Source organism: Capricornis sumatraensis, chromosome 1 (genome assembly GCF_032405125.1).
Source record: "Capricornis sumatraensis isolate serow.1 chromosome 1, serow.2, whole genome shotgun sequence".
In the NCBI taxonomy this organism is placed as follows: Eukaryota; Metazoa; Chordata; class Mammalia; order Artiodactyla; family Bovidae; genus Capricornis; species Capricornis sumatraensis.
This window is the reverse complement of record NC_091069.1, coordinates 109309833-109331387: the sequence shown is the minus strand read 5'-3', so window position 1 is coordinate 109331387 and position 21555 is coordinate 109309833. Positions and strand designations below refer to the sequence as shown.

Here is a 21555-nt window from a genome sequence, read left to right as displayed (position 1 = left end):
TAAATTCACCCATTCCAGTCCATTTTAGTTCGCTGATTCCTAGAATGTCAACATTCACTCTTGCCATCTCTTGTTTGACCACTTCCAATTTGCCTTGATTCATGGACCTGACATTCCAGGTTCCTATGCAATATTGCTCTTTACAGCATCAGCCCTTGCTTCTATCACTGGTCACATCCACAACTGGGTATTGATTTTGCTTTGGCTCCATCCCTTCATTCTTTCTAGAGTTATTTCTCCACTGATCTCCAGTAGCGTGTTGGGTACCTACTGACGTGGGGAGTTCCTCTTTCAGTATCCTATCATTTTGCCTTTTCATACTGTTCATGGGGTTCTCAAGGCAAGAATACTGAAGTGGTTTGCCATGTATTCTGCATTAAAGCTCTTTCCTTTGTCTCGAAGCTCGTCTCCAGGGTTCTCCAGACAGCTCATCTTCCCTGCCTGCCTCACCTCTTTTCAGACCATCAACTCTTAGACTTCTTCCTGGTTACCCTACTTGTGCTGTTGAATGAGCTGTGCTCTGCTAGTTGGCAGCAGAGGCTAAGACTGAATGGTGTTCCAGTGGCTAAGACTCCTAAGCTCCCAATGCAGGGGGCCGGGGATTGATTCCTGGTCAGAGAACTAGATCCCATGTGGGGCAACCAAAAGTTCATGTGCCGCAACTAAAGATCTGGAATGCTGCAGCCAAATAAATAAATAAATATTAAAAGAAGACTGAGTCAATCACTCAATTACCTGATGATGTCACAGTTCTTTAGTATGCTCTTTACTGTGGTGGGCCTTTATCTTTATCAAACCACCTGTATGAAGTGAGGGAGTGAGGACGATTTCACCAAGCCATTAAAGTTATGGGGATGTGAATTTCAGTCTTCATTCCTAGAGTCCTATCATTATTATTTGTTACACTATATATTTATAGAAGTTACTCCTAACATTGAATGACAAGGAACAGAGTTAGAAAATATCACAACACAATTTTTAATTTTAAAGTAATACAGGAACCCCTTCTCCCACATCTTGCCTTGTTACAATTACAAAATGTACAAAAGCAAACCTTAGAGAGGCCTGTTATTTCTTTGATGATAGAAGGCATGGTTTCCAGGGCAAATACTATTCTAGAGTTTACACGTTATATGCATTTCAAACACTACCACTAGTAGAGTAATATAGAAATTACCAGATGTATCTATCAGTTTTATCACCAACCATTCAGGTTCAAATATCAGTAATAGGGTTAAAAAGAAAATATATTTTTAGTGTTAAGTCATCACTTTCCCTCTGGAGACGGAAATGGCCACCCACTTCAGTACTGTTGCCTGGAAAGTCCCATGGACACAGGAACCTGGTGGGCTACAGTTTATGGGATCACAAAGAGTCAGACATGCCCAAACAACTAAGCATACACCTTCCCTTAGAAAAGACAAAGTCATTCTATAACTTACATTACCATGCAACAAAATCTTCTCTCTTCTAATAATGCATAATAATTACCTTTTCAATAACTGTGCTCCAAATACATGAATCTACCCTGTTTTTCAGGCCCAGTGAAGACCCATATATTAGACTGTCACCCGATTCAAACATGTGAACAAATGTCATGCTGTTCAGGGAACAGGACACACACACAAACATACACAATTTAAATTAAAGTGTATATTCTTAACTAAAATAATGCTAGAGGAAAGAAAAACGATTCAAACAATAGATGAGATGTCATTTTCCCTGTCAGGAATTTTTTGGTTTCTTCTCAAAATATTAAATGAAAATTTAAATTACTTTTTAGAGTGACAAATATTTGACAGGAGGGAACAGGCTTGGGGAGGTTACTAATTTACTACCCTGCTATACTCCAACAGTCAGAGAAGGCAGCTTCATGAGGGAAGGGGCTTTGTCTAGTCCACTGGCCTGTGCCTGGTGGGCTAGCTCAGTGCCTGGCACCCAGGAGGAGTTCAGTAATTTATGTTCAGTGAACTGGTGAAGGCGATTTCAGAACCATATGAACATTTACCTCTAGATCCTTCCAAATTTATAAAAGAAAACCTAGTGTTTCCTTCTTAAATATCTTTACTCAAAAGGACAGTAGATGATTACCTGTTGTTTCATTTATGCTTCAAAGGTGTGAGGTAGAATGGAAGGAGGTCCTTCACAGGCTGTGAGTCCAGGGAGAGTAAGAAGTGTCCCTGCTCATGGAGTTGAAGCCACAGGTGGGGAAAGAAAGACTCCATTTGAGGGGAGAGGCAGTGGGCAGGAGGTGATGAAGTCTGAGTGGAGTGAGGAGCGTAGTGTCCACCCAGGGATGGTGGGAATGGCCTGCGACGGGATGCTGGAGCTTGAGAGAGTAGAGAGGGCACAGTGCGTAGGACGGAGGCTCCAAGCAGGGTGCTGGAGCCCCGGTGGGGCAAAGAAACCACCCATGGGGTGGAGGAGGCTGTGGTGGCAACAGAAGAGTGGTTGGTTACACACAGGGGGTCAGCCAAGAATCACTGAGCAGGTTTCTCACTGTCAGAGAAGGGCAGTACAAACACAGAGAGAAAACCAGAAAGGACACTGTGGTGCTGACTGGAGCTGGAGTCACCACTGTGGACTCAATTTTCTAGAGAGACAGACAAAGACAGAAATGGGTGGGCACAATTATACTTTCACACACATAGACCCACTTGTGCTCAGTCGTGTCTGACTCTTTGCGACCCGTGAACCATAGCCCACCAGGTTCCGCTGTCCACAGGATTTTCTGCTAAGAATACTGGAGTGGGTTGACATTTCCTCCTCCAGGGGATCTTCCAGGATCAAATCCTCACTTCCTGTGTCTCCTGCCCTGCAGGCGGATTATTCACCACTGAGGCAGGGGGAGACCCTTGCATATACATACATGCTTACACATTTTCCTTCACTATCAATTGACAGGACCTGTGATCAGCAATACTCAATAACAGACAACACAGTCGGCACTCAGATCTTGCTTTCTAACACATTCTCCACTAAAAGGAACTAGGACTCTATGGAGAAATGCCTGATTCCAGGAGAATGGCAGGGACAAGACGAGGCTAGAACAAATCTTTGTGCCAGAAAGTACAGGAGTGTTCATAGAACAATGAAGGCACGTCACAAAAATACAGAAGCCAGCCTAAAGCGGCTTCTTCTACTGGCAAAATTTGGGACAATTTGAGCATCAAGACAAGTTTTAAGAGTAACAGATTATAAATCCCTGAATAAACCCATAAACTTAAAGTTTGAAGACCAATGGGATCATACACAGTCTCAAAATACCTCACCTTCAAACACTTATTAATTATAAAGAAAAAAAGAGCTGGCCAGCAACGCCTGGCAGATACCACATCAACACAAGTTATCAAAGTGAACACCAACAATAAATGGGACAAGTCAACACTGTGTCAGCTGACAGGACACAATGAAAAGCGCACTGCTCTGTAATATTCCTGCCAACACCACATGACTCTGAATAGGAAGAACCATCAGACAAATTCTGAGTGAGGGACATTTCTACCAAACAACTGGCCCTCATCTTCAAAAGCCATAACATGTTACGGTCATAAATGTCAAAGACTGGGAAACTTCTCCACATCTAAGGATACTAAAGAGACACGGTAACTAAATATAACATACACAATTCAACTGGATCTTTTTGCTATGAAAGATATTGTTCAGACAACTAATGAACTAAAATAAGAGTCTGAGGATTAGACAGCAGGTACCAATGTTCATTTGTTGACGGTTATCTGGTAGTTATGCAGGAGAATGCCTTTCTAGGAAATATTACAATAAAGCATTTAGGGGTAACAGATAAACCCTGTTTACCTCATGTTAGCAACTTAGTAGTTTCAAATAGTTCAAAAAAAAAAAGTTCTTTTGTGCCGAACTTCAACTTTTCCATACATGTAACATTACTTAACGTTTTTTTAATTTTAATGTAGCCAGCAAAAACAGCTGTTAGAAATACATGTGTATATTCCTAAATTAAGAAGTCTGTATCTCTAAATGGCATTAAGATATTAACTTATAATACAATTTTATTTCCTTCTCATATATGTATTTTTTAACTCGGGAAAAAAAAATTTTCCCACATTTTATGAAACTCTATGAAATACTAAGAAATATATAATTGGGAGGGACCTGACTAAATTATTGTTCCATTTCTCTGATAATTTAATTTCTAGAAAACAATTTGAGAATCTCTACTATAAAAGAGATCACTTAAAATAGGAAAGCCATAACACTTTAAAATAATGTGTATAACCTTTAGATAAAATGCAGCGTTTGTCACGACTTTACTCAGTCCATCCGCATCTTTCTTGTCTGCTTAACACTCTACCCTCGCATCCCAGCTTCAGCCAAAACCAGTATGTGCTCGCCTCCTACAGGCTCCGTGTTCTCCCCCCTCAACCTTTTCCTTGTTCACAGCGTTCTTTCTATCCTGAATACTTGTTAGTCACTGGTCTATCTGGCTGTGCTGGGTCTTCGTTGCTGCAAAGGCTTTCCCCTAGTCGGGCGAGTGGGGCCACCCTGCAGTTGCGGTGCGCAGGCTGCTATAGAGGTGACTTCTCTTGCTGCGGAGCCCAGGCTCTAGGCGCACTGGCTCAGTAGCTGCGACCCCCAGGCTCCAAAGCACAGGCTCAGCAGACGTGGCGCACAGGCTTAGCTGCTCCTCAGCATGTAGGATCTTCCCAGATCGGGGCTCAAAACTGGTCTCCCACACTGGCAGGCAGAGTCTTTACCACTGAGCCACCAAGGAAGCCCGTCACCTTTCAGTACCTAAGCAAAAATGCTGCTTTCTTCCTAAAGTTTTCCCTGCCTACTCTGGCTGGAAGGAAATCTCTTGTCTACTAATAGCAACAGAAACTAGGTCTTACTGATTTATATCTCAACACGATAACCACCTAACCCAGAGCCTCTGAACACTGCAACTGTTGACTAGATTTTCATCTAACAGAAAAAAAAAAATTGAGAGGAACATTTCCTCTGAACTATCTGAGGCACTGTTCCCTGGGCTGCAGTCCTCATTTTGAAACAAATAAAACTTAACTCGCAAGAAAAAAAAAAAAAGAGGTTTGGGTGTAAAAGGGAATGGTCTGCTAATTTTAAAATAATATGCAAAGAAGATAAACATTACATCTTACCACTGATAGCATTTGAAAACCTTCATCATTGAACTTTAACAATTCCTCACAGTAAAGTGTGGAAATTTCCGAATGGGATGTCTGTGGTGAGGGGTGAAGCAGAGGGGGGGAAGATGGGCACCGTTAGATGACTGCAAACCAGGACCTATGCTGTGGAGCACATTCAGTGGCAGAGGGGGCAGAGAGCTCAGAGGAAACAGAGGAGGAGCAGAGCCCCAAGTCCAGGAAGCGAGGTGGTGCAGACGTTCAGGCCGCTCATTCTCCAGGAAGTGCTGTCTTGCTGATAACAAGGTTCTCCACTGTGCTTTCCATGAGGCAAACAGACTGCTTTTTGTAAGAGAGGTGTTTTTTTCTCCCCTTTCCTCTTCATGTTGTTGCTATTAAACAAATGAAATGCTAGGAAAGTCAAGCCTTCCTTTTTACAAGTGACTGGTTTCTAACCACAAGTAGGTATGAATGAATGGCCAAGAAGCCCATTGTTTTCCAAGTCCTTGTGAGCCAATCAGGATCTTGAGCAGTTCAGCTGAAGTAAGAAGGCCCCACCTGTTCAGCTCACACATTAAGCAAGGAAGGTAAGTCAGAGCCCTGTTTCTGAAGTTACTGCTATGACACCTCAGGCGTCAACGGTATGTAACTCCATTCTTACTTTCCTTATTTTAAAAGGAAAAACTTGGGACTTCCCTGGTGGTTCAGTGGTTAAGACTCTGTGTTTCCAATGCAGCAGGGCACAGGTTCAATCCCGCGTTGGGGAACTAAGATTCCACAAGCCATGTGGCCATAAATAAATTAAAAAAAATTTTTTAAAACGCAAAACTTTTCTTCTCATGTTTGAAACAATCTTTCATTCATGCTTTAAATCTTAGTCTTCACTCTAAATACAAATGTGCATTTTCAGAGAACACAGAGCTACCTTCACTGTAAATTTATAACTTTAGTTACATTTTTAAATATAATCTCATATCATTAGGGTTGATTATCTGAAGGCCCTAGGATTCTATTCCTACTGAATATACAAACAGGAATCAGGTCACAGAAAAGAATTTAAAGCAAATAAAATATGTGCTATAAACACGTACTCTCCAAAAAATATTTAAGGATGGAATATATTGCTAATATTCTGTCATAAATCTTTTGCTTATTTCTCATACAAAAACAGTCCTTTTCATGCTGATGGGGCTTCCCAGGTGACTCAGTGGTTGTGGCCTCGCAGTTGTGGCACATGGATGGAACTTGTGTCCCCTGCATTGGCAGGCGAATTCTTCACCACTGAGCCACCAGGGGAGCCCCCTGTCAAAGTCATAGTTGGAAGATCATAAGCTTGCCTTCACCTACCATCGGAGGAGTAGTTAGGAAGTATTTAAAACTACCAAAGCCATGAGCTAGTGATGTCCTACAACTGTAGTCATTACCTTCACTCTGAGGGTGTTTCACAGTTTTTGAATTGAACAAATTAATGTCTGAAGGTAGGCCTAATCTACATTTCCTATTTAAGCTACAGGAAAGTAATGAAAATAGAAGCTATAAATCTATATATAGCTTTACAGACTCTTTGATTTCTTTATAGACTACAGAAAACACTCAGTGTATAAATACTTCAATTGTTCTCTATCAAAATTTAACCTACCAATTATTTTCTATCACAATATTCTACACCTTTTCTGTTCGACTGGCTTACTTTTATGGTACTATGTCATATGACGTGACTGGCATTACTCAGCATTGTTGGTGTTATACCTCTCTTTTCAAATGAAAATTTATGGCAAATAATGAAACTTAGGTACCCAGAAAAACAAATATTGTATACCAACACATATATATGGGGAAAGATAGTACTGATGAACCTATTTGCAGAGCAGCAATGCAGACACAGACACTGAGAACAGACTGATGGACACGGCTGTGGGGAGGAAGGAGAGGTTGAGATGTATGGAGAGAGTAACATGGAACATATGTTACCATATGCAAAATAGAGAGCCAATGGGAATTTGCTGTATGACGCAGGGAACTGAAACTGGGGCTCAGTAACAACCTAGAAGGGTGGCAGGGGGAAGGAGGTGGGAGCGATGCTCAAGTGGGAGGGGACATGGGTAAACCTACGGCTGATTCAGGCTGATGTTTGGTAGCAACCAACACAATATTATAAAGCAATGATCTTTCAATTGAAATTAAATAAACTTTTAAAAAAGATCAGGTACAGAAATTCAGATGAAAACAATCATATACCTATTTCTTGGACTTTCGTGAGTTATGAGTATAAATAGAGGCTTAATAAACAGGATAATTGTGACATGGTGGTCACACCCGCCTTGCTAACTCCACCATCTGAACACAAAGAAGCAAAATTAGATCTTATTATCTAAGATCATCAGACAATTTAAAGTGTCATTTCTTGAACCTGCAAGGACTTCCTTTTTCCTCTTGCGGGGATGGCATTCAGGATGGCGCAGCATCTGACATACCATTGTAGGCTGCCCTACAATACCACCTCTAACAAAACCAGGCTGTCCCGAACCCCTGGTAACAGAATTGTTTACCTTTATACCAAGAAGGTTGGGAAAGCACCAAAATCTGCATGTGGTGTGTGCCCAGGCTGACTTAGAAGTGTTCGTGCTGTGAGACCTAAAGTTCTCATGAGGTTGTCTAAAACGAAGAAACATGTCAGCCAAGCCTATGGTGGTTCCATGTGTGCTAAACGTGTCCGTGACAGGATCAAGCACACTTTCCTTACTGAGGAGCAGATCGTTGTGGAAGTGTTGAAAGCACAAGCACAAGCAGAGTCAGAAAGCTAAATAAAAAATGAAGCATTTTTGAGTAATAAAAAAAATTGTCATTTCTTTAAAAACTTACATGGTATTTCTGAAGATTACATTTAAATGTAGATTCCTCTAACTTCTGATGAATTACAATGTGAAAAGTTAAGTCGCTCAGTCGTGTCCAACTCTTTGCAACCCCATGGACTGTAGCCCACCAGGCTCCTCCGTCCCTGGGATTCTCCAGGCAAGAATACTGGAGTGGGTTGCCATTTCCTTCTCCAGGGGATCTTCCCAACCCAGGGATCAAATCCAGGTCTCCCGCATTAGAGGCAGACACTTTAACCTCTGAGCCACCAGGGAAGCCCTCAAGCTAAATAATTACACTACTCAGTGAAGATCCTGCCATCCAAAGTCAACATTCTGCTGTGGCTCAAGCTTTCCAGGTGGGAACAGATGTCCTTCCTTAGCTGATTCAGAAGACCAAGCTGAAGAAAGCCGGTAAGAATATGAAAACAAGGTGACAAATAGGCATACCCTGCCTAGAATCACAATTTGCCTGAGGTTGCATGCACCGCAGTTTGTGGTTGGCTTATTTGCATGCAGGCAGAGAGCCTCAAGTCAGAGGATCCTCGAGGTCTGCAGGCGAAGCTACTCATTTCCAGAAGAAAAAGACTAGAGGTTAAGTGATTCATCTAAGATCATGTAAGCAGCTGGCAGGAAAGCCTCCTTCCATTTTATCATACATAAAGAAAAAAATTATTTAAAAAAAAAAAAAAGGTTTTCTTTGTACTGTTAAATAACTAAACTTTCAGCTGAAAGATAACCCACTGTCCAAATTAGGGTGTTCTATATAAATTATACTTCCCAATCTTAGTAACATTTCAAAATAACCTTTCACTCATTGGTGCAATAAGTCTGTACTGAATGCCTATTCCAGGAATAAAAAAAGTCAGTGCCCTAATACCTTCCATTGGGAAGCAGGCATTATATAATCACACAAGTGCAAAATTATATTAAGTACAATGATGGAGTTCCAATAGACTGCAACATGAGAACCTAATTTAAAATTGTTTGTTGGAGGCAGACCTGCCTGTCTGCCTGCCTGTGGAAGTGACCTTTTAGTTGGTATCTGAAGAATAAACAGGAAGTTAGACACATGAAGAGCAGAGGTAAGAGTGTTCCAGGAACATCCATATACCTTAAGACCAGAAATTTCATTCCTAAGAATATCCAACAGAAATGTTAAAGTATGTGCACCGAAAGACATGTAGAAGGATGTTCATACTAGAGTCATCTGTAATAGCAAAAATTGAAAATAAAGCCAATGTCAGCAGAACACCAGAACATTCATACAATGGAATACTACATAGCAATGAAAATGAATAAACTACTGCTACACGCTACCACAAGCAGGATCTCCCATATTTAACACTGAATGAAAGAAGCTGGGTGCAGGAGAATACTTGCTGAATGATTTCATTTATGTTAAGTTGGAAACCAGACAGAACTAATCTATGATGCAAGAAATCGTGCAGTTATGATCTCTGCATATCATGGTGGAGATAATAATTGGAAAGGAGAGCCAGCAATAATGTTCTAGTTCTCAATCTGGTAATGGTAACATTAATATGTTCACTCTGTAATAAGTCAGCAAGTCGAACATTTATGGCTTATGTACTTTTCCACATGTTTGAACAAGTTTATTTTTAAAAATAAAATCTTGAGCAGAAGCAACAGCATATGTGAAGACCCTGAGACCAGAAAGAATTTGAGACATTCAGAACTTAAAAAAGGGCCAATGTGGCTGGAAGGCAGAAACCAAGAGACAGCACAGCATAAGAGTGAAGAGGCAGGCAGGGGCTCCATTTCACTGCAGGTCATTTTAAAGACTTTGGATTTCAAGTTCAGTGGCCAACCACTGAAGGGTATTAAGCAGGAGAATAATAAGATCTAAATTGTGTATTTAAGACTTCCCTGGTGGTCCAGTGGTTAAGAATCCACCTGCCAATGCAGGGCTCAAGAGTTCCCTGTGCTAGGAAGATTCCAAGCGCCACGGGGCGACTAAACCCATGCGCCATGACCACTGGGCCTGCACGTCTAGAGCCTGTGCCCCGCAACACAACAGGCCCTGCTTGCTATAACTAGAGGAAACCCAGGCGCAGCAACAAAGACCCAGCGCAGCCAAAATAAACAGACTTTAAAAGTAAACTGCACATTTAAAAATGCTGAAGAGTTGGGTGGGGAGAGTGGAAGCAGGGAGACCAGTTAAGGAGGCAATTATAATAGTCCATGAAAAAGAACACAGTGGCATTACTGGTGTAAAACCAGCTGAAATGGTAAACTGCATGGATTCTCAATGAAATTAGGAGGTTGAGTTGACTGGATTTGTTAATAGAGTGAATGTGTAAAACGAGAGTGAAGGAGGGGTAGAGGGTGATTCTTAAATTCTGGTTTAAACAGCCAGGTGGATGGAGGGCACCTTCCCGAGTAAAGAAGACTGAAGGAAGAGAAGGTCTGAAGGAATGCAGCAGTCAAGGTGGCCATCAACCCAGTACCTGCATCAACCCTTCCTTACTATGTAGCACCCTGCTGGTGGGGGCTTTATGGGAACTCAGACAACTACAGACAGTTCTGTCTTCTGTTGCCGATCATCTGTCTGACCCAAGCAGCCCTGCTGGCCCTACAGACAGAGCACATGGTTCAGGAATGGACACAAAATTACACAAGGGGGAAGTGCATTTTTCATCTTTTAGGTTCTAACCCATTTTCTCAGTCTAAAAAGGTTGGATCTCAACTGTGCCATCCACAATCAGTAATTATTCTACCCAGCTCTCTATCAATCCCACACAGTGGTGTAACATCTACACATCTGGTAACTACATTTCTACGCCATTCTCCAACGTCATTTCCCTAGCGTTGACCAAGACAGACCACTAACAAGCACTAATGTACCAGTAGCTAGGAATTTACTTAATGATTCATCCTGCCTATGCTTAGAATATGAACCACAGGATATTAAAAGACTTTGTTTATCTACATTTCAGTAAGGTAGTCAACAGACTACAGTAATCCTATGGTCTGTTGCTGTTTAGTTGCTAAGTTGTGTCCACAACTCTTTGGTGACCCCATGGACTGTAGCCCACCAGGCTCCTCTGTCCACAGGATATTGCAGGCAAGAATGCTGGAATGGGTTGCCATTTCCTTCTCAAGGGATCTTCGAGACCTAGGGATCGAACCCGCGTCTGCTGCTTGGCAGGCGGATTCTTTACCACTGAGCCACCTGGAAACCCCATCCTACGGTCTTCAGCGCAGTTCAGTGGCTCAGTCATATCTGGCTCTGTGCCCCATGGCCTGCAGTGTGCCAGGCTGCTCTTGTTACGGTGCATGGGCTGGGCTCTAGAGTGTGCTGGCTCTCCAGTCTTGGTGCACAGGCTTACTTGCCCTACTGAACGTGGGATTTTAGTTCCCCAACCAGGAATCAAACCCTCATCCCCTGCACTGGCAGACAAACTCTTAACCACTGGACTACTAGGGAAGTCCCTCTTTTCACTTTTAACTGACTTAAGTTATCTCGGAATCATCTAGGAGTGTAAAGGGCACATACATTCTTTCAACCTGAAATGTGGGAGTAATTAAATAGTGTCCAGTTGATGAGGGAGAGGTAATGCATCTCTCCAAATGCACTCACAGTAATTCTATTAGTTCAGTGGCTACAAAATGTATGCCAACATGAATGCTCTGCTCATACTGTGTAACACCACAGAGAGATAACAGTGGCTTACATTATAGGCAAACAGGCAAAACCTATTTTAGTGGAAAAAGATAAAACACAAATTCTTATTAACAACTATTAAAAACCTCAAGCAACTCTGTCACCATTAAAACATGGTACAGAATTTTTAAAGATAAACCTCCTCCTGACACTCTACTCACAAGGCTAACCCCAACTGCACAAATCCATTCCACTCTTTCTGCATCTTTCAAGTTTAGAGTTTAAACATAACTAATTAACAAAATGGGCTTCCCTGGAGGCTCAGGTGGCAAATAATCTGCCTGCAATTCAGGACACGTGTATTTGATCCCTGGGTCCGGAAGATACCCCCTTGAAGGAAATGGCAACCCACTCCAGTATTCTTGCCTGGAAAATTCCACAGAGAGAGGAGCCTGGAGGGCTACAGTACACGGGATCACAAAGAATCAGACACAACTAAGCAAATAACACTCACACACACATATATACACAAGTAACAAAACTGACTCAGTCTTTATAACCTCAGAATTTCTGAAAATACTGGCACTAGATATAAAGAAAAGCAATACTAATCTAAACCGCTATTCATATAATTAGCTCACTTTGTTTTGGCTTTTGAACATCTGAAAAGTCTTTATATCACCTTTCTTTGTGATGGAGTACAGAATTCTAGATGGACAGGTTTGGGGTTTTGTTTTTTTTCATTATTGTTCTGTTTTTTCCATTTCAGCATATTAAAGATCTAGCTCTTTCTCCTCCGGGTTGGACCATTTCTTTTTTCTTTTTTTGAGTCATGCTGCACAGCATGTGGGATCTTAGCTGCTCATCCAGGGGTCGAATCCACATCCCCGGCACTGGAAGCGTGGAGTCTTAACCACTGGACCACCAGGTAGTCCCAGGTTGAACTGCTTCTAAAGAAACATCTATCATGATTCGTATCTTCATTCTTCTACATGTCTTTTTTCTTTCTTGGATTATTTTTAGGATTTTTCTGTCACTGGTTTTAAGCAATTTGACCATGTGTAGTTCTTTCTCTTCATGTTTCTTCTGCTTATGGTTCATTTAACTTCTAGGATCTGTGGATTTATAGTTTTCATCAACTTTGGAAAATTATCAGCCACAATTTCTTCAAATATTTCCCAGCTCCACCCCTCCCTTCTAGGATTCCAACTATGTATACATGCGTGTGTGCTCAGTCCCTTCATTCATATCCGATTCTTTGCGACCCCAGGAACTGCAGCCCGCCATGCTCCTGTTCATGTGATTCTCCAGGCAAGAATACTGGAGTGGGTTGCCAATCCCTCCTCCAGGGGATGTTCCCAACCCAGGGATCAAACCTGCACCTCGTGCGTCTCCTGCATTGGCAGGCAGGTTCTTAACCAGCTGAGCCATCAGGGAAGCCCATGTGTATATATCGGGCCACTTGAGACTGTCCCACAGCCCTCTGATGTTCTGTTTATCTATTAAGTCTTTTTTCCCATGTTTCATTTTGAGTTGTCTATTATTGCATCTTCAAATCTGTCACTCATTTATTCTGCAGAGTCTAATCTATTAATCCCTATCAGTGTACTTTTTTCGTTTCAGACACTGTGTTTTCATTTCTGGAAGTCTGATTTGGGTCTCTCACATTTTTTATACCTCTCCTTAACATGCTCATTCTTTCCTGTGTTCCTGAACATATGGAGTATATTTATAATAACTGTTTTAATGTTCTTATTAATTTGAGCATCTGTTTCTACAGATTGACTTTTCTCCTTGTTATGTGGCATATTTTTCTTGCTTCTTTGCATGCAGGGTAATTTTTAATTGAATGCCAGACATTGTGAAATTTACACGGTTGAATGCTGGATATATGTATATACATTTTGTGTTCCTGTGAACAGTGCTAAACTGTGTTCTGTGATACAGTTGAGCTATTTGGAAATTATTTGCAAACAGTTTGATCCCTTTGGGTGTTGCTTTGAAGCCTATTGGGCAGGACCAGAGCAGCATGTGGTCGAGAGCTACTTGGCCCCACTAATGAAGCAATATATATACCCCTCTTGCGGTGCTCAAACCAAACAGCTTTCTCCATTCTGGCTGTTTCGACCATGACCTATTCCCAGACCTGGGTGAGCTCCAGGAATTTTTTTGCTGGCTCCTTTTGGGTGGTTCTTTCCCGGTCTTGGTAGCTTCCTCTCATACTGGCACCAAACACAACTCAACTGAGGGACCACATGGAACCCACCATGCATCTCAGGAGCTCTGTGCAGCTATCTTTATGCTGGTACTCAGTCCTGAGAACTCTAGATGCCCCTGTTTCCCCAAAGTCCCTACTCTGTCTCAATTCAGGGAGACTGCCAGGCTTTGTTTGGGTTCCTCCTGATGCTATTGTAGCCTGGAAACTCTCAAGGCAGCAACCCACAAACAAGGCTCACCGCATTTGTTTCTTCTCTCAGGGATCAGTGTCTTGTGCTGCCTATGGTTCAATGGCTGACAACTGTTTCACATTTTTGTGTTTTGTTGTTATTATTTAAAGTGGGAGGACAAATCCAGATCCTGTTACGCCATTAAGCTATATTTTAAGGACAATTTAGAAAATCTGAGACATAGGATTTCTCTGGTGGTCCAGTGGCTAAAACTGAGCTCCCAATGCAGGGGACCCAGGATCAATCCCTGGTCGGGAAACTAGATTCCACATGCTGCAACTAAGACCTGGTACAGTCAAATAAATAAATAAATACATATTCTTTTAAAAGGTCACATAATTAGGTTTTACTATTCAGTGAGACAGAAATTTTCCCTTCACCCTTAATTTTCTTATAGCAAACTTAATTGGCAAAAAATGAAAGTGCTTAGGACCTACTATTGTTGTTTAGTTGCTCAGTGGTATCTGACTCTTTGCAAACCCATGTACTATCGCCTTCCAGGCTCCTAAGCCCATGGGATTTCCCATGCAAGACTACTGGAGTGGGCTGCCACTTCCTTCTCCAAGAGATCTTCCTGACCCAGCAATCAAACCTGTGTCTCCTATACTGGGAGGTGGGTTCTTTACCACTGAGCCACCTGGGAAGCCCAGGAACTACTATGAGCCCTATGTTATAATAACAGGGTAACCTAGGCTTCATCAGTATGTGAACTGAGAACTTCCAGATGTGCAAGTTGGATTTAGAAAAGGCAGAGGAACCAGAGATCAAACTGCCAACATCCACTGGACCATAGGAAAGGCAAGAGAATTCCAGAAAAACACCTACTTCTGCTTTATTGACTGCTAAAGTCTTTCTTTGACTGTGTGGATCACAACAAACTGTGGAAAATTCTTAAAGAGATGGGAAAACCAGACCACCTCATCTGCCTCCTGAGAAATCTGTATGGAGGTCAAGAAGCAACAGTTAGAACTGGACATGGAACAACGGACTGGTTCCAAGTTGGGAAAGGAGTATATCAAGATTGTATATAGTCACCCTGCTTATTTAACTTAGATGCAGAATACATCATGTGAAGTGCCGCGCTGAATGAAGCACAGCTGGAATCCAGATTGCAGGGAGAAATATCAATAATCTCAGATATGCAGATGATACAACCCTTATGGCAGAAAGCAAAGAGAAACTAAAGGGCTTCTTGATAAAGGTAAAAAGATAGTGAAAGGCTTAAAACTCAACATTTACAAAACTAAGATCATAGCATCTGGTCCTATCACTTCATGGCAAATAGATGGGGAAACAATGGAAATAGTGACAGACTTTATTTTCTTGGGCTCCAAAATCACTGCTGATGGTGACTGCAGCCATGAAATTAAGATGCTTGCTCCTTGGAAGAAAAGCTATGACAAACCTAGACAGCACTTTAAAAAGCAGAGACATTACTTTGCCAGCAAAGTCTAGTCAAAGCTATGGTTTTTCCAGTAGTCATGTATGGATGTGAGAGTTGGACTATAAAGAAAGCTGAGTGCCGAAGAACTGATGCTTTTGAACTGTGGTATTGAAGAAGACTCTTGAGAGTCCCTTGGACAGCAAGGAGACCAAAGCAGTCGATGGTAAAGGAAATCAGTCTTGAATGTTCATTGGAAGGACTGATAGATACTGAAGCTGAAGCTCCAATACTTTGGCCACCTGATGAGAAGAACTGACTCATTGGAAAAGACCCTGATGATGGGAAAGACTGAAGGCAGGAAGAGAAGGGGACAACAGAGGACGAAACGGTTGGACGGCATCACCGACTTGATGGACATGAGTTTGAACAAACTCGGGGAGTTGGTGAAGGACAGGGAGGCCTGGCGTGCTGCAGTCCATGGGGTCGCAAAGAGTCAGACACGACTGAGCCACTGAACAACCCTGCTGCCCAGGATGGAGGATTAAGGGTAATTTTCTTTTTTTAAGCATTGACATTTAAAAGTTGCTATTTACTTTCTTATTTTTTATTAAATACGAACATTCCAAAAATTATTTACAAAAAAAAGTGAAATTTTGCAACCCTAATATAAAGTCATATCTAACAAGTCTAAAATTCATTTTTCTGTGCAGCAAAAGTCAACTATAAAAAAGTCACTTCTTTCAGCTTTAAATTTTTTTCTTAAAAAAAGATAAAACACTGTAACTTATCTAAAGGGCAATCATGGTGACTGGTAGCATGTGGCAATTAAAAAAAAAAAAAAGAAAAAACTATGCATACTGCTTGTCATCACCACCTACTGCACTTGTCATCCAAAATTCTAAAAGCTGACATTTAACTTGGTCTGGCAAAGAAACCAGGTTTTTAATGACCTAATGCTAAATCAAACCATGTTTTTTCCCTTATATAGTAATAATTTGTAGGCAAAACACAGCAAGTTTAACACTTCCCTCATTAGAAAATGCTGCCCATTTCACTCAACTTTAAAATTCTACAGGCATTCTTGTCTTTTTGCTATTCATTCCTCAACCCCTCCAAACAATAACCAACACCCTAACAGTAGCCCAAATAATAATTACAGTGAAAAAGCAAATGCTAAGACTATGTCATTGGAGCAGTTATTTAATCTCTCCAAGCCTCAGTTTCCACTTTTTCGAAACAGGGACAAAAGTACAACCCACAAAATTTAATGAAATAAAGCAAGTCTAGTGCCACAGTATAAACTCTATGCTGAGAAGGTCCAGGACATTTCAGCAAACTCACAGGAGAGATGAAGGATATTTTAAATGGAAGGAAACACAACGATACACACTACATGCTGAGAACTGCCCAAACTATTAGACTGGGGTGGTTTAGAGTTTTTAACATTTGATTGCAGTACATTCCTTTATGACATCATATCTTTGGGCAGCTGGGTTTTCAGTGGTAAAAACAAAACAAAACAAACCAAAACACTTCCACTTCAAAGTTAACGTGGAACATGCAATGAGGGTGGTGCTGTTCAGTTCAATCTGGTGCCAAGGTCTGAAAAGCTGTTGAGTGCTCAGCAGGCACCCTCAAACTTTAAGTAAGTAACTGTGGTTATTTATGAACAAAGTCAATTATTTTCAATTTCTTGGCATCATTTTTTCCAAACAGCTACTAAAGTTGTTGGGATGTAAATGTTTATTATTTGGACCTAACTACTTAATGAACATAACAGTGACTTAAGGGTGCTGTTAAAAACTTAATGAGACCCCAAGATGCCATGAGACAAGAGAGTTTAGGCACCTCTGGCTTAATGTTGGACTAGCAGAGTAACTTTCTGTAAATGGCAATTATGACTACTTCACAGCATGCAGTTTCACTTCATGTTCTGTGACAGAGAATACTGTCCCAAAGTTTTATGGCTCATGTTTCCATGATAAGACTAAAGAGAGAAAAAAAATGAGGTAGACAAAAAACAGACTAACAGCCTGGGGTAAAACTAGGTCCAGAGTTAAGGCCTGAAAATAATCTTGCCACTAGGCAGATAAAAGCAATTAATCCTTCCTACAACACCAGCATGTGATACCAGAAAGAACAGAAGCTCTCCTTTTAAGAGTTAGGAATTTATATCAACAGTTTACATCTCCATCTTTTAAACAGGTGATTCATAAATTCTATTTTGAGCATCATCCTCCATTTCCCCTGGGCTGACCTTCTCTTTACTCCATCTTCTATTTAGGATACAATTATAAAGCAAATTATTTCCCTTTACAGAAACATGAGATGGGCTGAAAAACAATGAGATAGCCTGTGCGTTTTATGCATCTGTCTGTCTGACTGGCTACTTGTCCTTCCCTCGTGATGGTCTTTTCATGTGCCCAACTGTATAGAGAGGAGAAAAACTGAACTCTACACAAAACTGATAGTGTCTTCTTTTATCTCTTACGACATCAGTTCCAGGAAGAAATATGTAGTGTTATAACTTGTTGACCATCACACTTGCTGCTTATGCTGTTTCAGCACAGTATACCAGTCACAGTCACTACCCTGGGTCACTGCTCCACAGACACCAAATTTTCAGTTCAACTGAACATTTTTCTGAACTAGTAATTTTCAAAAATGACTAACACTAAAAATGAGCATGCTACTAAAAAGCATATTAACTATTATCTAAGAATGTTTCAGAAGGTTGTTAAATACATGCAATGAAAGAAATAACCAAATTTTTTTCTACCTAAAGTAATTTTAAAACAAACTGTTAATCATACTTATGAAGTTATAAACAACATTCATCACAGATTTTAACTGGCATTTCATAAAAACCTTAGTGATGTGGTTAATAGTTAATGCTAATATTTAAAACTTCCAACAGAATTTTTCAGTAACAAATCCAAATAATGTGTTAATATATGTGTTTTAAATCAGCAATTGGTCAACCAGCAGTTCTTTAAAATATACAGAATCAATTTTATACGAAAAGGTACAACACTTTCAACATAGAATACTATAATTTAGTTTAGGCAAGTCTTCCCCCATGCCATTTATTTCATAATCATTTATTCTGCATTACAGGTAAGACACTGAACTAAACACTAGGGATACAACATTCTAATGAGATATGGGCCTTTCCCTCGAGGAGAGCAGCACTGAGGCACAGAAACAGTTTCCCATTCTGTGATGCTCCCGTAGGTCCAAAGTACTACAAAAACACCAGCACTTGGTTCAGGCTAAGGGTTTCAGAAAATTCATTACTGACGCCATGTACGTGTGTGCTCAGTCGTGTCCAACTCTTTGCGACCCTATGGGCTGTAGCCCACCAGGCTCCTCTGTCCATGGGATTTTCCAGGCAAGAATACTGGAGGGAGTTGCCATATTGACCCCACAGTAGACAACAACAGCACTAAAATTCTGGAAACATGGTTATTTTTTGATAAAATCTGCAAGCCAGAAAAGTTATGCCGTAATCTATCATAAGAAAGCCTACATAAACCATGCTCAGAAACAGTCATCGCAATCTAATTATATCAGAACCTCTGGGGGGCTGGAGCCCAGGCATCACTATTTGGAAATTATAATGTGCATCCAGAGCTGAAAGACACTGGTTCACTGACTAAGTTATAGTATCAGGACTGATTTAACATCTTTATCAACATTAAGACAGGGCTGGACTGATGAGTGGATACCCAGGCCCTAAAAGGATCCAGGAACTGATTTTCACTTGCACCCTATTTTTTAACATATGCCAGTAATTGCAAAGACAACATTTCATGGTGAGTGTCTCTTGGCACTTCTGGCCTATGCCAAGAAAAGTAAGTGACTGCCAACCTTTAATGACATGTATGGCCTAAGATGTCTAACTGTTTAAACTTTAGAGCTGGACAACTGGAGCCTACAGAAGTCACAAACTTTGGGTACTAGAAGGTTGAGTCCTGCTAGGATCACTTCCACCACTGGATACAAGCATACAGAGAACAATGAAGGCAGCACAAAAAAAGCATTCACTTTGTGATAAAGTCCACAAAATTCATGGAAGGAAGAGACAAGAATAAGAAGGAGGGGGTGGGTGGGGCAGATTCTTCTGGAAGGAAGAAGATTCCTGAAGCTGGAACTGACTGGCTTTGACTGGAAAGATAGAAAAAAGCATTCCAGCATTCCAGGAAGAAAGGATGAGGGTTGGAAAAAGAAAAATACTTTGGGAGGGTGCTAAGGTAACACCAGTCTCCCTTAAAGGAGGTCAACAGTGAATCATGGGGTGGGCCCAAATGATGGAAGGCCTCAACTGACAGGCTGAGGAGTTTGAACTTTTACTGAAAAATGGGGTAACACTTTGGTTAAATATAAAAAACGATTTTACAAGATTCTTCTGGTAGATTAACATGCAAGATGCACTGAATCAAAGGACTGAGATAGATGAAGATAAACAGAACATCTCAGTATTTTCCCAGCACAATTCCCTGAGTACATTTTTTTTGTATTCAAAAAAAAAGTGAAGGCTTTTAAAAATGAACATTCTACAGCACAGTACACATCTTGGTAGCATTCAGACTAGAATGTCAAATTAATTTTACAAGTCAAATGATTTATAAAAAGGTCTGTTAGCTCTTAAATATTAATATTTTAACTATTAACTTTTATAATAGAAAAGCTAATGACATACTCAGAAGATTAAATATCCATTTATGTGAGCTCTATAGAGAGAGGCAACATTCAAAGTTTTCTTCTCCTGAAAACAATTGCTTATACAGTCTAAAGCTAATGAAAATAAAGAGAGTTAATAAGTAGCAGAGACAATGTTCTTAATATTTTCTTAACATGAACACTAACTTCAAAAATGGGCTTCCTGGACGACACAGTGGTAAAGAATAAGCCTGCCAATGCAGGAGACACAAAACATGCAGGTTTGATTCCTGGGTGGGGAAGATCCCCTGGAGTAGGAAACAGCAACCCACTCCAGTATTTCTGCCTGGAGAATTACAAGGACTGAAGAGCCTGGGGGGCTCTAGTCCAAGGGGTCACAAAGAGTCATTCACAACTGAGCACAGTGGCAGCAATGCCAAAATGGATAGCTGGGGAGTTACTTTTTTTTTTTTTTTAACCATTATTTGGCATAAAAGAGGACCTCTGGAGGTTTGGAATGAAGATTATCCTTAGGCTTCCTGACCTATAGGTAATAAATATTTTGCAGCCAGAAATTTGACTTCCTAGTATTACTAACAATCACCATTAGAGAAACATTTAGAATTCAGACAAATTAGGAAACCACCAAAACACAAGCAGCTGAATAGTGTTTCATATGCTAAGACAAACCTTTTCCCCATACACAGTCTTTGATCTAGATAGAATTCATCAGTATGAGATGTGTAGTACAAAGAAACATACTTTGCAAATTAACACTGTAGCAAGCGACAGTTTGGTTGATTTAAGTATAAATAACAATGTAAACGAACTAAGTCCTGACTGCTTATAACACATGCTACTAATTGTTTCTTAGAAAACATATAACCTCTTCCTGTTCACTCAAAGCCATGTTACTGTATTTACCAAAAAATACGTATTTCTTATACATTGTTCTTTGCTTAAGATTTTCCATTATGTCACTATTTCCACAATCAGGGTAAAATTTTATTATTTTTGAGTATTAAGATCAGGTTTAACTGATCATAATATTCTGTATGTTAATATTCTGTATGTAGATATTACGGTCTTCAGCCTTTCCCTACCAAATCTGGAGAAACTCTAATGCTCATGGGTTTATAGTTGTAAGTATGCCTTTCAAATGTTATTTTTAACTTTTAAAAATATGACCAATACTCAAACTGATCCTACATAGCAAAAACATAATATAGGACAAGTAGTTATCACAAGAAAGCCTCTAACAATAATCACATTTGAAATAATCCCAAACTGAAGTTACCTGTCAAAATCTTACACTAAGAAATGTAATATTCAAATTAATATTTTTAATCTCATCCATCTGCCCACAAAATAACCCAAACCTTACTAATCTACTATTTTTCCTGTGCTGCAGTAGTCCTTTAAAATAAACTATCAAAATAATTTCTTAACCAATATGAAATCA

At 40.4% G+C, this 21555-nt stretch overlaps 1 protein-coding gene and 1 pseudogene across 4 annotated transcripts in view; one reads left to right on the top strand and one right to left on the bottom strand.

Annotated features, from left to right (window-relative positions):
* SYNJ1 (synaptojanin 1) overlaps positions 1-21555 on the bottom strand; it is a 94603-nt gene that overhangs the window by 71271 nt on the left and 1777 nt on the right. The gene's annotated exons all lie outside the window — the stretch shown is intronic.
* Positions 7574-7924, top strand: LOC138091162 (large ribosomal subunit protein eL34-like; annotated as a pseudogene).